This window comes from Vombatus ursinus, unplaced genomic scaffold (assembly GCF_900497805.2).
Source record: "Vombatus ursinus unplaced genomic scaffold, bare-nosed wombat genome assembly UNPS02014847.1, whole genome shotgun sequence".
NCBI classification, from domain to species: Eukaryota; Metazoa; Chordata; class Mammalia; order Diprotodontia; family Vombatidae; genus Vombatus; species Vombatus ursinus.
This window is the reverse complement of record NW_020954625.1, coordinates 5,182,355-5,199,262: the sequence shown is the minus strand read 5'-3', so window position 1 is coordinate 5,199,262 and position 16,908 is coordinate 5,182,355. Positions and strand designations below refer to the sequence as shown.

Below are 16,908 nucleotides of genomic sequence, written 5' to 3'. Positions count from 1 at the left end.
TCTGGTTGAGGCTTACGATAGTGGAAGAGAGACAAAGAGGAAAATCTCTGGGGAATCTCTGGATTCAGGATAAGAAACATAATGGAACCTCAGGGAATTGTTCCTTTCCACCCCATTTTGTCTATGGTCTTTTGAGGGGCACAAGACTTGGGTAGCAAAGCCAAATCCTAATCTCTTTTTTCAGCTCCAAAGCACATAGGAACCCCCCCATCCAATATTTGACTCTGCTAATGCCTGTGCCAAGATGACAAGATGGCATGGGCACCAGCTGGGCACCACCTTGATGCCCTTCAATAAGCATCTGTGAAGGGTAATTACATGGAGGATGGTGGCCAGCTGTTCTTCACAAGCACAGAAGTTAGACCTGGAGGAAGCTGGCTTTGATTGGAATAGCAGGGATTTAAGTTAGACGAAACCAGTATCAATTTTCAATCAATCCATTTATCAACAAGGCTTTATTAAGTGTTAACCATGTGTCGGCCACTTTGCTAAACATTGGAGATATAAGCTTTGCCTTTAAGAAACTTCATTCTAATAGAAGAGGTGCGATGCACACACACATACATACATGAATATACAGAACAGGTATACACTAAATGCAAGATATTTGGAGGAAGCAGAGCATTCATAGCTGGGGGTGTCAGGAAAGGTTTCATGTTGAAAGGGTTACGTGAATTGAATCTTAAAGAAAACTAGAGATTACCATGGGTGATGAAAAGGAAAGTGAATCCCAGGCATTGGGGGTGGGGACTTCCTGATTATAAGGCTTATTAGCATACTCTGTGTGTGTGTGTGTGTGTGTGTGTGTGTGTGTGTTGGGGGGAGGAGTTTTTCTTGGAGGCTGAAGCCCCCTGGGGTTTGGGATTCAATTCAATTCAATTTAACAAACATTAGGCCCTGGGGATACAAAGCCAAAACAAAGCCCTACCACCACCCCCCTCCAAAAAAGAAAAAAAGAAAAAGTTCCTGAAGATGGCTGACTCTTATATACAACAACCTATTCCAGGGGAAAAAAAAACATCAAAATTCACACTCAACTGAATAATGATCAGGAAATCTAATGAGAAACTATAGTAAGTGACTTCTTGCATCCACTCATCCAGAAGCCCAAGGGCAGTAGGAATGAGGCCACCAGCAAAGGCAAACAGGCCCAAGACCACTGGGGAGCTGAAGATAGGTAGGGAGGCTCTGTGCAGCAAAAATGGAGGTTTCCCCTCAGCCTCACGAAGGCCCTCGGGAGGTCAGAAAATGCCAGGGTGGTGAAAAAGTCCCAGGTGAGGATCTTGGAAGCCCTGGGGAGTGGCAGCAACCAGAGAGGTGGGACAGTGCTTAGACCATCTATCTTTCCATCTCGAAATATCATAGAGGGCCCTGAAGATCCAGCACACTGAATCTCAAAGAACCCCTAGGGCATAAACATCACCAGGGCATGAGACTGGGAGGTAGAGGACTGTGAAGAAACCCAGAAGATGGCTTGAGACCAAGCAGGGCTAACCACTCCATCCAAAAGCAGCATAGAAAGCAGAGCCTAGTGCTGGAGAAAAGCCTCAATCCAGGAACAAAAGCCAGAGAGATGAGTAAGTCAAATAAAACACGGACCAGTATTTTTAAAAATTGCAGATCAGTAGACTTATGGAAAGGAGAAAGTAACTGTAACAACTGCAAGCAAGAATCAGGAAAAAAATGTATTTTCCACAAGGACTACATGAATACCTAGAAGAAATAAAATGAGATAAAAAGTGAAATGAAAGCTCTAGAAAAAAAAAGTTTAGAAGAGAGAGCAGCAGTGAAAAATAGAATGGATCAAATAGAAACTGATGATGCCAGAAGGCAGGAAGAAGTATTAGAATAAAATTTAAAAATCAAAAAAAAATTTTAATGTAAGATATCTGATAGTAAAAGAAGCTAACCTGGAAAGGAAGTCAACGAAAGATAATTCGAATTATTGTACTGCCTGGAAACCATGATAAAAAAAAAACCTGGACACTATATTTCAAGAAATCATAAATATACCTAGATCTCTTAGAACCAAAGGGTAAAGTGAAGATGGAAAGAATTCACCGATGGCCTCCTACAAAAAAGCATCCAAAAGAAGAGTCATAACAATGTCATGGCCAAAATGCAGAGCTTCTATATTTAAAAAATGCAAAGAAGGATTTTAATCATCAAGGAATGCTAGTCATGATCACAGAAAAACTTGACAGCTTTTATTGTCTTGGAATACAATATTCCTCAAAGCAAAAGATACAGGCTTATGACCAAGAATAAATACAAAGGGAAAATTAATTATTTTTAATAGAGAATTCATCCTTTTCCAATGACAAGACCAAAGCTGAATAGGAACTTTGAAATACAAACACAATAGTCCAAAGGAACCTAGAAAGGTAAATTTATTTGAGCCATTTGAAGAAGCAGTGTGATGATGTGGTGCTAACATTCTAACAGGAAAAAAGAAATAGGTCTCCCTTCAGAACTTAAATGTCTTCAAAGAGTATTGAAGGAGTAAGATAAGATGAACATAGGTCTTGGGAGAAAGTAATTGGTTCCATTCTGAGGGTCTGAAGAGGGAAAGAAGAAGGGAAAGTAAAAGCAATACACAGGTGTAGAATGGAGGAAGAAGAGGAACTTATAATTTCTCATAATTGGGGTTCATAGCCTCAGATAAACCTTGCTCCTTTCTAAAACAAGGAGAGTCGAACACATACATGGTTTGGTGTAGAAGTACATCTAACTCAACAGGGAAACAAGCAAGGAAGGAGTCAGTGGTTGAGAGAGAATTTAATACAAGTGATAAAATAGCTGTAAGCAAAACAAGCTGTCTGATCCTGAAGGGGAAAGTAAATAGAAAAAAAAAAAAACAGAACTAGGATCTAAGGGAAGTGCCCATCAGTTGGAGAATGGCTGAACAAATTGTGGTATATGGATGTAATAGAATATTTTTGTGCCGGGAGAAATAGATGATTTTTTTTTTTTGGCAATTGGGGTTAAGTGATTTGCCCAGGGTCACACAGCTAATAAAGTGTCAAGTGTTTGGTCTGAAGCTGGATTTGAATTCAGGTCCTCCTGACTTCAGGGCTGGTGCTCCATCCACTGTGCCACCTAGCTGCCCCTGAAAGAGATGATTTCAGAGAATCCTGGCTAGTGTGAACTTAAGCAGAGGGAGGTGAGGAGAACAATTTACACAGACAACAACATTGCCAAGCAAACAACTTTGAAAAACTTAAGAACTCTGATCAGTGCAATGACCAACCATGTTTCCAGCAGACTTTTGATTCAATATGTTATGCATTTCCTTTGTGTTGTTTTAGTAATTTTTTCAGTTATGTGCAACCCTTCCTGACCCCTTTTGGAATTTTCTTGGAAGGGATACTGGAATAGTTTGCCATTTCCTTCCCCAGCTCATTTTAGAGATGAGGAAACAGGGGCAAACAGAGTTAAGTGACTTGCTCTGGATACACAGCTAGGCCGAGGTCAGATTTGAACTCAGGTCTTCCTGACTCCAGTCCCAACATTCTATCCATTGTTGCCCCTGTATTTCCTCACAGAATGGCAATAGACTCAAGGTTCAGAAAGAGACATACATTTTTGGACATGGCCACTGGGTGGATTCATTTTGATAGACTCTGCTTGTTTATTATTTTGAAACTGGGCCTCCCCATTTTGCCCAGGCTGGAAGTGTAGGGTCTACTCATGGGCTTGACAGCACTACTAATCAACCTGGGAACTCTGACCTACTCCAATTCCAACCTAGGCTGGATCATCCCTCCTTAGGCAGCCTAGTGGCTCCCTACTTTCAAGCGTTTATCATACTGATGCCAAATTTATTGTAGACACAAGATTGGCATAACCCACTGCTAAGTTGAACTGTTAAGTTCAAGAGATTTATTAACTTCAGCCTCCCTGGTAGTTGGGATCTCTCTCTCTCTCTCTCTCTCCCCCCCCCCCCTTCTGGTTTTCTGGTATATTCTAATCTGTATGGCATCCAATTTCTTTTAGTTATTTGTTTGGATAAATGGGTTTCTTCACTATTCACTATTTGTGATGGTCTTTTGTGTAACAAGCATTTGCTTGCAAGGCTGGTGGTTATAAGCTTAGGCTACTCTCCTGCTTTAAGGGATAGTGACCAAGGAAGCCACTGGGTTTTTGTTTGTTTGTTTTATGCCTCTGGAAATAAAAAAAATCATGGTCATAGTCAGTAATATTTAGGGGAGGAAAGCAGGTATAACTGTAGTCCCAGTACCCTTTTTCTCTGAGAAGAACAATGTCCAGCTTCATGGCCCCTTCTCCTGCTTCCCTCAAGGTAGGAATTTTAGTCTTCACTGGAGAAAGGTGGAAAGATTTCAGAGATGTCTCTCTCCATGCCTCTCTGTGAGCCACATGTAGATAACTCTGGATATAGACATAACTTACACGGGCAGCACACTTTACATAAGGTTTAATTTTACTTAGATAGATCTGTGATCCCATCGGTTTGAATCCTCTATCATTACAGACCATGCTTTGCATCCCATGAGATCTTGGTCTATGACTTTCCCTTACCCTTCCATAGAGATTTAGCCCCAGACATTGGAAGCCTTGACCTGGCTATTTCGATGTATTAGAAATACCAGAATAACTCTTGGGGTATCCATCTGTGGCCTCTAATCATTGCTACGTGAGCAGCTGCCTCTCCTTTTTCTAGTCTCACAAATCCTTAATGATGCCCTTTACAGTAGTTCTATGATGCGCAAGTAATTGGTAATACACTTTAGCCTAAGGATTAATATAGGGCAGCTAGATGGATAAAGTGCTAGGCCTGGAGTCAGAAAGATTTGAATTCAAACTTGTCTTCTGACATTTATTAACTGTGTAACCCTGGGCAAGTCACTTCACCCTGTTTGCCTCAGTTTCTTCATCTGAGCTGGAGAAGGAAATGGTGAACCACTCAAGTATTCTCTGCCAAGAAAACCTTAAATGAGGTCACAAAGAGTCAGACATGACAAAACAACAAGGATCAGTATATTTTGATTTTACCTGGACCTATGATATCATTGTGTGGAGAACTCAGTGTGGAAAATCTTTTTATCCATGTATATTGGCAATTAATTGGGAGGTTACAGTTTTATAGAGTTGCCTATAATACTGAAAGGATAAGTGATGTACCCAGTGCCACACAGACAATTTGCATTGAGGCAGATCTTGAACACAGAGCCTTTTTACTGCTCCTGAAACACAATATGCATATTAACAGTTTTAAGTGACACCTTTGAGAAGAGAGGAAAGCTTTAGTTTCACAACAAAGACAAGAAGCACACATACAAGGCAAATGTTGATAGAGCCTTAATAGTAAATGAGGACTGTTCATTATTGATACCAATCCCTTAGAAATGTTTGGCTGGAGAATAAGAGCTTCTTGATCCAACTGTCTAGTTCATTAAAATATGGATGGTTTAATGTCATTTTGCCAGACATTCATTTGGCAGGATTATTGACTCACATTGTAGAAAGCAAACCTCTGCCATGTTTCATCCAGATCTTTGAAGTATAGTATCAGGCTTCCTAACCAGGAATGCCTTCTTAAAATCCAGCAATGTTTTAACTTCTGGTCATACTTTATTATTAGGGCTTCCCACAGTCCTGAAGACTCTGAAAAGTTGATCAATTTCTGGACCTCCATGGAAAAGTGGCTTCTTGGTTGTTAATTCAGTAAACATTGCATCCAGGAGACCCTTGCAACACTTCTGGGCAGCCTTACCACCATGTTAATACTTTACATGCTTACATATATATACTCTAACAGGTATTCCAAAGATCTATGCAAGTCTCTGGTAATCAAGTAACTTAATTACTTCTTTGTCAACTATTAATGAATTTTGAGATTTCAAATCTCTAAAGAGCTCCTCTGTATGACAAAAGACAATACCTTTTAAGATTTGCTTCAAATAATTTTAATAAGTGAAGAATCCATATACTGGCCAGGAGGTCTAGAATCCAAGTATATTTTGAGATTCATGGAAAAGGATTAAAAAATGAAGCACAGTCTAGCTTCTTGCAGGAATATTTCTCTTTTTTTTATTAATAAATTGATTTATTTTTAGTTTTCAACTTTTACTTCCACAAGATTTTGAGCTCCAAATTTTCACCCCATCTTGCCCCTCTCCCCACCCCAAGATGGTACGCATTCTGAATACTCCTTTCCCTAGTCTGCCTTCCCTTCTATCCCTCCCCTTCTATTTTCCTGTAGGGCAGGATAGTTTTCTGTATCCCATTTTCTGTGCTTCTTATTTCCCAGTTGCATGTGAAAACATTTTTTTTTAAAATGTGTTTTTAAAACTTTGGGTTCCAAACTTTCTCCCTTCTTCCCTCCCCACCCACCCTCATTGGAAAGGCAAGCAACTCAGTATAGGTTATACATGTGCAGTTATGCAAAACACTTCCATAGTAGACATGCTGTGAAAAACTAACTCTATTTCCCTTAATCCTATCCTGCCCCCCCATTTATTCTATTCTTTCTTTTGACCCTGTCCCTCCTCAGAAGTATTTGCTTCTGATTACCCCCTTTCCCAATCTGCCCTCCTCTCTATCATTCCCCTACTCTCTTGTCCCCTTCCCCCCCATTTTCCTGTAGGGTAAGACAGATTTCCACACCCAATTGAATGTGTATGTTATTCCCTCCTTAAGTCAAATCCTATGAGAATAAGATTCACTCATTCCCTTTCACCTTCCCCCATTTCCCCTCTACTGTAAGAGCCTTTTCTTTTCTGTTTTTTTTGTGAGATAATTTACCCTGTTCTACCTCTCCCTTTCTCCTTCTCCTAGTATAATCCTCTCTCACCCTTTAATTTTATTCTCCAGATCTGACCCCTTTGTCTTCAACTGACCCTGTGCCCTCTATCTATGTATCTATCTATGTATCTATCTATCTATCATCTATCTATCTATCTATCTATATACATACACATACATATAATTTTTTCCCTCCAACTACCCTAATACTGACAAAGGTCTCATGAGTTACAAATATCATCTTTCCATGCAGGAATGTAAACAGTTCAACCTTAATAAGTCTCTTATGATTTCTCTTTCCTGTTTACCTCTTCATGTTCCACTAGAGTCTTGTATTTGAAAGTCAATTTTTCTATTCAGCTCTGGTTTTTTCATCAAGAATGCTTAAAAGTTCTCTATTTCACTGAATTACCATCTTTCCCCCTGAAGGATTATACTCAGTTTTGCTGGGTAGGTGATTCTTGGTTGTAATCCTATCTCCTTTGCCCTTGGGACTTGCGGCTGAGACCTAACCTCTCTCTCACCACCGCAGTCACAGACTTTTCCCACTGACCTTCCAAGTTGTCTTTGGCGTTCATGGGTTGAGAAGTCTGGAAACTGCCACAGCTGCCTGTGATTCAGTCCTCTGAGGCCTGCTCCAGGGTTGCCGCGGCCTGTGTGCCCACGCCAAACTGCGCTCCTCTCCCCGCCCTTGCAATATACCTTTCCGATCAACCATCCAGGTTGTCTTGGGCTAGAAATTTGTTTCACTCTGTTGTTTTGTGAGTTCTGCTGCTTTAGAATTTGTTTAGAGTCATTTTTTTTATAGATAGTTGGAGGGATTTGGGGGAAAGCTCAAGCAAGTCACTGCTTTCACTCTGCCGTCTTGGCTCCACTGCCAGGAATATGTCTTAAAAGTCAACTCTTTCAACACATTTCTCAAATTGTAGTACTTGGAACTCCCTTCTCCTCACTCTTTAATCTGATGTTCTTCATGGCTACCATCACACCTATAGTGTTGACTCATATATAACACCATAGGTACCTCTCAAAATTTTCCCTGTCTTCTAGTTGTGCTTCATTACTATTCAGTATGCTGGACACTCTGTGGAGGATAAGACTGAGGGACCAGTAGTGACAGCAACAGTGTCTTATATACCTTTCTGCAGACATACTGTGGCTCAGTGCTGAATGACCTGGCCCTTTAGTATGATGCAGAAGACCCTGGGTGGTCCCTTAGTCCTCTTCCTGCCTTGTGACAGCAGCAGGAAGGTGGAATGCAAGAGCCAGGTGACTGAACATTAATACTGATGTGGGTGTGTGCACCTTGGAAAACCATAGCATTTGGGAATTGATCAAAGGAATTGTGAATATTTAGCTTGGAAAACAGAAGATTTCAAGAAAATGTGGTCCCTGCCTTTAACTGTTTAAAAGGCAGAACACAGAGCAAAGGGTAGAAGATAAAGAGATAAATTTCAGCTCAGTGTAAGGAAACAACCCCAGCCCATACAAGGCAGATGTCAGATAAAGATCTGGGTGAATGGTCAGGTACTGCAATCCAGGGAGAACAGGAAGACTTAGCTCCTAGTTGGTGCAGTCGATAGAATACCAGGCCTGAAATCAGGAAGATTCATCCTCCTGAGTTCAAATCTAGCCTCAGACACCTACTAACTGTGTGACCCTGGGCAAATCACTTCACCCTATTTGCCTCAGTTTCCTCAACTGTAAAGTGAGCTGAAGAAGGAAATGGCTAACCATTACAGTATCTTTGCCAAGAAAACCCCAAATGGGATAATAAAAAGTCAGACATGACTGAAAAATGAAGGAACAACAACTGGAGATGCAGCTATCCTAGTAGCTCAAGTGCAGAATTTGGATGGAGTGAGGAGATCTGTGTTTAAAACCCACCTCAGGCGCTAGCTGTGTAGACATGGGTAAACCAGAACTTCTGGGACTCTCACTTTCCTCATTTGTAGAATAGACAATAATATTTATACTACCCACCTCACAGAATTGATGTGACGGAAGTGCTACAGATATTGGAGTTGTGGTTATAATTATAATTATTATAAAGGTGAGGGTCAACTAGACTTCTCAATTGAACCAATCAATTGGAGATATAGACTAGGTGTGGGCAAGGCTTAGGCACCTTTACTGAATCAATTAATCACCCTTCCCCATTTAAAGTGACCACCTTAAGCTGGTGGAACACTTCTATTGAATCAATCAATTTAATCAAACAACAATTTGAACAGTTTTGAGAAGACCTTGAAAGCCTTTGGATAGAATGGAGTAAAGCTGCATGGGAGATATAGTTGGACTGGCTAAAGAAACTTGGTCATGTTCTGTGAGTTTGGTATAAAACAGCAGCCCAATCCAGATTCTAGGATTACAGTATCTGGCTAGTAAGTGGTAGAAGCATTCCCAGCTAAGCTCCTCAAAAGAAATTGATTGGGAAGGGGTGGGGGGGGGAGAGAGTGGAGGAGGAAAGTACCTCCATCTATTCTCCCCCTTGCCCAGAGCATGACCTTATGAACTTTGGAGGGTCAAAGGATTTGGAATTCTCTTGAGCATCTTAGCAGCATCTCCTGGGAAAGCAAGAACTGGTGGCAGTATCTGAATCAGGAGCTCAGACAAACTAAATATACTAAGAGAAGGCACTTTTAGGTCTCTACAATGAACCTAGGAGAAAATTACACCTTACCTAAAGGGACTATTTAAAATTTTTTACAAATAATACTTTATTTTTCCCACAATTACATGTAAAAACAAGGGAGACATAAAATCAAATTCAATTTGATTTTATTTTCAGTTCCAAATCCTCTCATTCTCCCTCCCCCACCCATTCAGAAGGCAAAAAAAAAACCCCAAAACTCATTAAAATATGTGTAGCCATGCAAACAAATTTGGGAATTAGCCATGTCTAAAACAAAAAGAAAGAGGAAAAAATATGTTTCAATTTGCACTCTGAGTCCATCAGCTCTCTATATAGAAGTAGAGAGCATGTTACATTATGTGTCCTTCAGAATTGTGGTTGATCATTGTGTTGATCAGATTTACTATGTCTTTCACAGTTGATTATCTTTACAATATTGCTGTAACTGTACACAGTTACAATACTGTACACATCACCGTCCTGGTTTTGCTTACTTCACTCTGCATCAGTTAACACAGGTCCTCCCAGGTTTTCCTGAAACCATTCTCCTTCATCATTTTCTCATAGTACAACAATATTCCATCACATTCATACCCCATAACTTGTTTAGCCTGTCCCCAATTGATGGGCATTTTCCATTTCTTTTCCATCACAAAAAGAGCTGCTAGAAATATTTTTGTACATATGGGTCCTTTTCCTCTTTCTTTCATCTTTTTGTGGTATAGACCTACTACTGGTATCACTAGGTCAAAGGTCACAACAAATTTCTGATAAAAATCTGATTTCCTATATATTGTCTATTAATATGTACGGATGCAAGTCATTACTCAATGGATAAATGGTCAGAAGATAGGAATAGATAGTTTTCAAAACAAGAAAAATGCAAATGATTAGCAACCATGTGGACAAATGTTCTGAATCACTCATAACAAGAGTAATGAAAATTAACAGGTTTCTGAGGTTCCAGCTCATACCCATGAAATTGGCAATGAGAACATAAAAGGAAAATGGCAATTGTTGAAACAGCTATCAGGTACATGAATTCACTCTTAGTGAAGCTGTGAATTGGTTCAACCACTTAGGTAATTTGGAACCATACCCCCAAATGACACTGAACTGTACATACCCTTGGGCCCAGTAATACCGCTATTAGACCTACGCCTCAAAGAGGTAAAAAGAGCTAAAGGACTCATATGTGCACACACACACACACACATACACACACACACACACATGCACGCATGCACGCACGCACACACACACACACACACACACACCTTTTTGACCTGCCAAAGAAATGGAAGCAAAGTGAGTGTCTTAATGGCTGAAGAAATTATGCTATATAAATGTTAGGGAATTTTTTTCCACTAGAAATAATGAATATAATGGATTTAACAAGAACTGAGAAAGCTTGTATGAACTGATGCATAGTGAAGTGAGCAGAACCAGAAGAATAATTTATACCATTACGGCAATAATATAAAAAACTTTAAAAGATTTCTGAAATGATTGATGTTATGATCAGTCTTTACTTTGAAAGGTCAATGGTAAAATATGTTTCCTAATAAGCGGGATGATCTCATAAAAACCTGAAAAGACTTATGTGAACTGATAGAGAGTAAAGTGAGCAGATTGTACACAGTAAAAGCAATATTGTACAATGAACAACTGTGAATGACTTAGCTATTCTCAGCAATACAATGATCCAAGACAATTCCAAAGGACTCATAATGAAAAATACCATCTTCCTCCCGAGAAAACTGACTGAGTTTGAATACGGACTGAAATGTACTATTTTTTCCTTCCTTCCTTCCTTCCTTCCTCCTCCTCCTCCTCCTCTTCTTTTTCTCTCTCTCTCTTTCTTCTTCCTCTCTCTCTCTCTCTCTCCCTCTCGTTTTCTTCCACAAAATGACTAATAAGGAAAGATGTGATTACTTACTCTCTTAGGGAGAGGAAGGAGAGAGGGATAGAATTTGGAACTTAAAACAAATAAATGTTGAAATTGTTTTAACATGTAATTGGGGGTAAAAATAAAATATTTTAAAGAAATAAAGTATTCTTCCTACCTCTTGGCAAAAGAACAGGAGTACTTTGTTCATGAACTTACCTTAAAAATTTTGATAACTATATTTCAATGTAATTAGTTTCCTTTTTGAATCTTATGTATTTCATTTGATACATTTAAAAATGTTATTCTGAGAAATGATCAATAAGGTTTGTCATAATGCCGAAGGAGACCGTGAGTTGATTAACATAAATAATATTAAAATAAAAACAATTTATTAATACAAAATATTAACATATAATATTAATAATAACTAGGACTTATCTAGTGATTTAAGTTCACAAAGCACTTTACATATTTTTTTAATAATAACCTAGATGAAGACAGAGTTAGCATGTTTATTAAATTTTCAGAGATCATGAGTCTGAGGAGGACAGCTAGTACAATTCATGACATAATCACAATGACATTTACCTGGGTTCAAACCATCAGTGAAAGAAGTACAAAATAGGAAAGAGATGACTAAGTTGCAATTCACATAAAAATAAAATAAAAGTAAATGCCTGAGAATTTTGTTGGACTTCAGGCCAATAGTGTGATATGAAAGCCTAAAGAAGCTCATTTTATTTAAGGATGCATTAATTGTATGTCAGCCTTCAGAGTTCGGTCTAAAAAAGACAAATGGAATTAGGTTGTGTGTTTATTTTTATTTATTTATTTATATTATTATTTTTTTATTTTTAATTTTCAACATTCACTTCCACAAGATTTTGAGTTCCATATTTTCTGTGCATATCTTCCCTCCCCTACTGCCCTTCTAAGGTGTTTTTAGCTTTTGTGGGTTGAGAAGTTTGGAAACTGCCCCTTGATTCAGTCCCTGAGGTCTGCTCCATGTTCACTGAGGCTTGGTCTTTGCCTGAGCACCCACACTGAATTGCACTCTTCTCCCAGCCCGGCAACATAGACCTTTCCAATTAACCATCCAGGTTGTCTTGGGCTAGAAATGTGTTTCACTTTGTCTTTTTGTGGGTTCTGTTGCTCTAGAATTTGTCTAAAGTCATTTTTTACAGGTGTTTGGAGGGGCTTGGGGAAAGCTCAAGCAAGTCACTGCTTTTACTCTGCCATCTTGGCTCTGCCCTCCATATTTTTTATTTCATTGAACCCACCCAACAACCCAGAGACATAGGTGTTGTTACTATGCCCATTTTACAGATGGGAAAACTAAGTCTGAGAAAAGTTAAGTGACTTGTTCAGGGTTATTCAGCTAGTCAAAGGCAGGATTTGAATTCAGGTTTTCCTGACTTCAAGTCTAGTACTCTATCCATTGTACCACACAGCTATCTCAGAAATAAAATTAGGGCTGAGAAGTCAGACTCTTATAATTGCATACTTTTTAAATGTGGGGCAAGAATTCCCTTCAAAAACAAGTAGTACTCCAATCAGGTTGGAGATCTAGTAAAAGAATGGTCTAGGAGTTAGGTGATAAGAAGACAGGACATTCACAGCTTCCTAAGGCAGTCCATTGTACTTTTAGACAGTGTTAGAATTTTTTCCTTTCTATTAACCCCCAACTGGTTTTCTTAGCCTGGCATTAGAGATCCAGCTTCATGTTTCCTTTCCTGTCTCATTCTCCACCATTAAATCTTAATGGAAGGCATTGGGTTGGATCTCAGAGGACCTGGACTGCAGTCCTGGGTCTGCCACTGACCTGCTGTGACCTTGAGCAAGTCACAGAATAACAGAATCACAGAATTTGAGAGTGACAAAGAACCTCAGCATTCATCTAGTCCAGATCATACGTGAAAGGAAAGCCCACCATAACAAACCCAACAGGTGGTGATCCAGCCTACATTCAGACCAAGAGGCTGAGGCCCTGGCCCTTTTCCCTTCTTTATGCAGGGGGTCTCTCTGCTCCAGGCTCAAGAGTGTTGTTCAGTATGAGCGAAGCTTGGTCTCTAGTGGGGATTTTGTTCTGTTTTCTTATGCTCTTTGACTCATTAAGCACCCACCCTGGCAACCCCTGGAACAATTTATTTAAAGATTAGGTTTTTCTGATGTCTAGGATTTCCCCAAAAGGAGAGAGAGAGGAGAAAGGTACTTTAAAGATAATATGAATTAGATATGGGTCAGATGTTATTCAGTCATTTCAGTCATATATGACTCTTCATGATCCTATTTGGGGTTTTCATGGCAAAGATACTAGAGGGGTTTGCCATTTCCTTCTCCAGCTCACTTTATAGATGAGGAAACTGAGGCAAACAGGGTTAAGTGACTTGTCCAGGGTCACACAGCTAGTAAGTGTCTGAGGCCAGACTTGAACTCATGAATATGAGTCTTCCTGATTCCAAGACCTGTGCTCTGTGTGCTATGGCGCCACCCAGAATTTATTCACCAAAGGTATGCTGAACACAAGTATTTGCTAGGAGCAAACTTAAGTAGAAGTAATACAGCTCTGTTATACTCTCCTGAAGATAAATTCCATCTAAACACAAAGCATTTTGTGGGACCTGCGAGTAGGTATTTTATATTTCACCTTGGCACTGCACTGAACTCCTCCTCATACTAGAGGTCTTCTGACAAGTCAGGCCAGGGCTTGGGCTCATCCTCTTTTTGGTGTCCAACTGCTCCAAGGGTTCTGGAATGGTTATTAGATGCTCCTCTTCTCACCATTTGTTAGCTTCAGCCAAAAGACCAGGACTGCAGAACCTACTGAGCTCACAAAATGACCTTTAAGCCTGGACATGTCCATCTCAGGATGGAAACTCATTCACCTATGATCAGGAAGGAACAAAGAGAAAAGGCAGTCCAAAATCCAGGATCAGGCTCCCCCAGGCGGGACATGTGCTTGTAGCTGCTTGGTGTCAGGGGTGAAGGATAGGGTGATGGTCCTTTCCTCATACTTCATGAAGGCAACTCAAACCAGCTGCTGACATAAGGAATGATGGGGAAAAAGCAGCCATATGTCCTGGTGGGATGAGGGCTGGAATTGGAGTAAGGGGGATCTGAGTTCAAATCCTTCCTTAGATACTAGCTGTCTGCCTCCTAAGTCTTTCAAATTCTCTTACCCTCATTTTCTTCATATATAAAATGACTGGATTGGATTTGATGGTCGCTAAAGACCCCTTCTAGCTCTATGTCTCTGATTCTATGACAAAAGAGTGGGAGAGGGTAGATTCCTTGTTGTTTTTAAAGCTATATTGAATTATTACTCTTCCCTTTACTATCCTCTTTGGGGAAAATTTGCTTAAGTCTAAGGTTTTGGCTCATGTCTAGAGAATCCCCAAATTGAGAAGAAAGGTACTGAATGTACAATGAAGTTGAGTGTGGGACAGGCATTTCCTACATACAAAAGAAATGCTAAATACAAACTATTCACAGTCATGCATTTAAAGGAACTCTTAAATCAGGATTCAATTAAGTAACTTATAAATATAGTTATTAAATCTCCTTTTTACCCCTACTCTCACCCCTCACCCCTTTGGGAGGTTAATGTTTAAATCTCTTCAGAAATCACAACCTGGAACCTAGTCCATGGTAAAAGATGATCTAAAAAGAAATCACAGGACCTGTGATTTCATTGGTTTAGGGAATTTCCAGTGAGTAAATTCCTTCTACCACATCTGCTCTGCAATTTATGGTATTAAAGAGTTATCTGGGGGCACTGAGAGTTTAAAGTGACTTGCCTGGGGTTAATATGTGTTAGAGGCTGAACTTGAACCCAGGTCTTCCTGACTGGCCTGCTCTCTAGCCACTATGACACACTGCCTCCATGAAATATTTTTTCCCTGTATTTATGTCATATCCTTCAACTAGACTGTGAGTTTCCTGAGGGCAGGAACTCTTTTTGTTTCTACAAAAGAGCCAAGTGCCAGGTTTCATATATGAGAGTAAGGCTATTAGCTCTTAGCATAGTGCTCAGCATTTCTGTTTGCAGAAACATAGAAGGGAGTAATGTGTGAGAAGACTGGAAAGGTAGGGAGGGAGCCAGGGAGTGAAGAATTTTAAATGTCAGACAGAGGAGTTTGCCACCATGACTGTAAAATGTGCCTTGATTGTAGAGTTAAGATTTTCCATTTCATAGGTTTATAAATTGGAGCTGGAAGGGATCTCAGAGATCATCTAATCCAACTTTGTATTTTATAGATAAAGAAACAGAACTTAGCAGCAGCAGAGAAGGGTTTTTGATCCCCAGTGCAGGACCATTTCTACCAAATCACGCTGTTTTCTCAGCCCATGGGGGTATGCCAGTCTATCTTGGTTGAATTGGACATAACCTCCTCCAACAGAAAACTATGTGGCAACTACCTCTCAGGAAGAAAAACGTGTAGGGATAGAATTATAGGCAGAAAAGTGAGAGAGTACTGGACTTGGAGACAGGAACCCTGCCCCAGACATTTACTACCTACTTGACCTTGATGGAGTCAGTTAATCACTCTCAGACTCAGTTTCCTCATCTGCAAAGTAGGCATAATAATAACACCTACCTCAGAGGTTTGTTACAAGGAAATACGTATGCAAAGTACTTTGCAAACCTTAAAGTGCTATATGAATGGTAGCTGTTAGTGTTCTTGAAGAGATGAGGTGACTCTGTGGACTTACAGGGGTGTTTAGGTGGTAGGATATTAACTATAATCAGCTTGATACCACCATGTTCTGTCTCCTCCTTGGTTAAGTGAAGAGGTAAGGTTGTAATTACCCCCGGAGACATGGAGGGCAACTGTAGGAGGCCTGGGGTCAAATCCTGCCTCTGAGGGACACTTCCAGTGACACGTGCTCTGGTCCCTCACCAATGAGACATTTAAAGGCTCTTGTGGATCTCTTGGTCCCCAAGATGGGTGAATCTATTTCAAAGATGATTCAGTGACTGATCCAGCTAGAGCATATCCTTGCTAAGGTCAGCTAAAGGAGAAAAGCCACCCCTTCATTTGAGCTGGCCTGTTCGTTGGGATGTCAACACCAGATTTCCCTCAGACTTCCTGGGAGTGATGGATGGGGATGGGGAGAAGGATTCCCCTTCCAATATCCTCCTCAACAAAAGTTATAGTGACTCCCACAAAGCCACTAGAGTGTGTGCTACCTTGGAGCTGGACCTTAAGTCCCTGGCTGGCTCTTCTGTTTAGTGTTTCTTTCCTTGAGTACATGGCAAAGACTGAACAATTGCTAAATGGATGTGGATGAATCTAGCTTTGGCAGCTACCTACTGAGCTCTTGGGAACTTTCCTGTACCACATAGTACTTCTTGAAACTCACTATCTCCTTCTAAGAAAAGATGACTACTACCAGGAAGGTGAGCCATGCCCTGAAAAGCCAGAAAAGCCTTGACCTTAAGTTGCTGCTCAGACAGGGAAGACTAAAATAGAAGTGAAATCAATCAATCAATCAATCAATCTATCTACTTACCTATCCTATCTATCTATCTATTTATTTATCTTGTATGTCTATCTACTTATCTATCATATCTATCTATCTATCTATCTATCTATCTATCTATCTATCTATCTAT

General features: G+C 40.0%; 1 pseudogene; it reads right to left on the bottom strand.

Moving 5' to 3' along the window:
* LOC114026856 overlaps window positions 1–16,908 on the bottom strand; it is a 42,135-nt pseudogene that overhangs the window by 12,777 nt on the left and 12,450 nt on the right.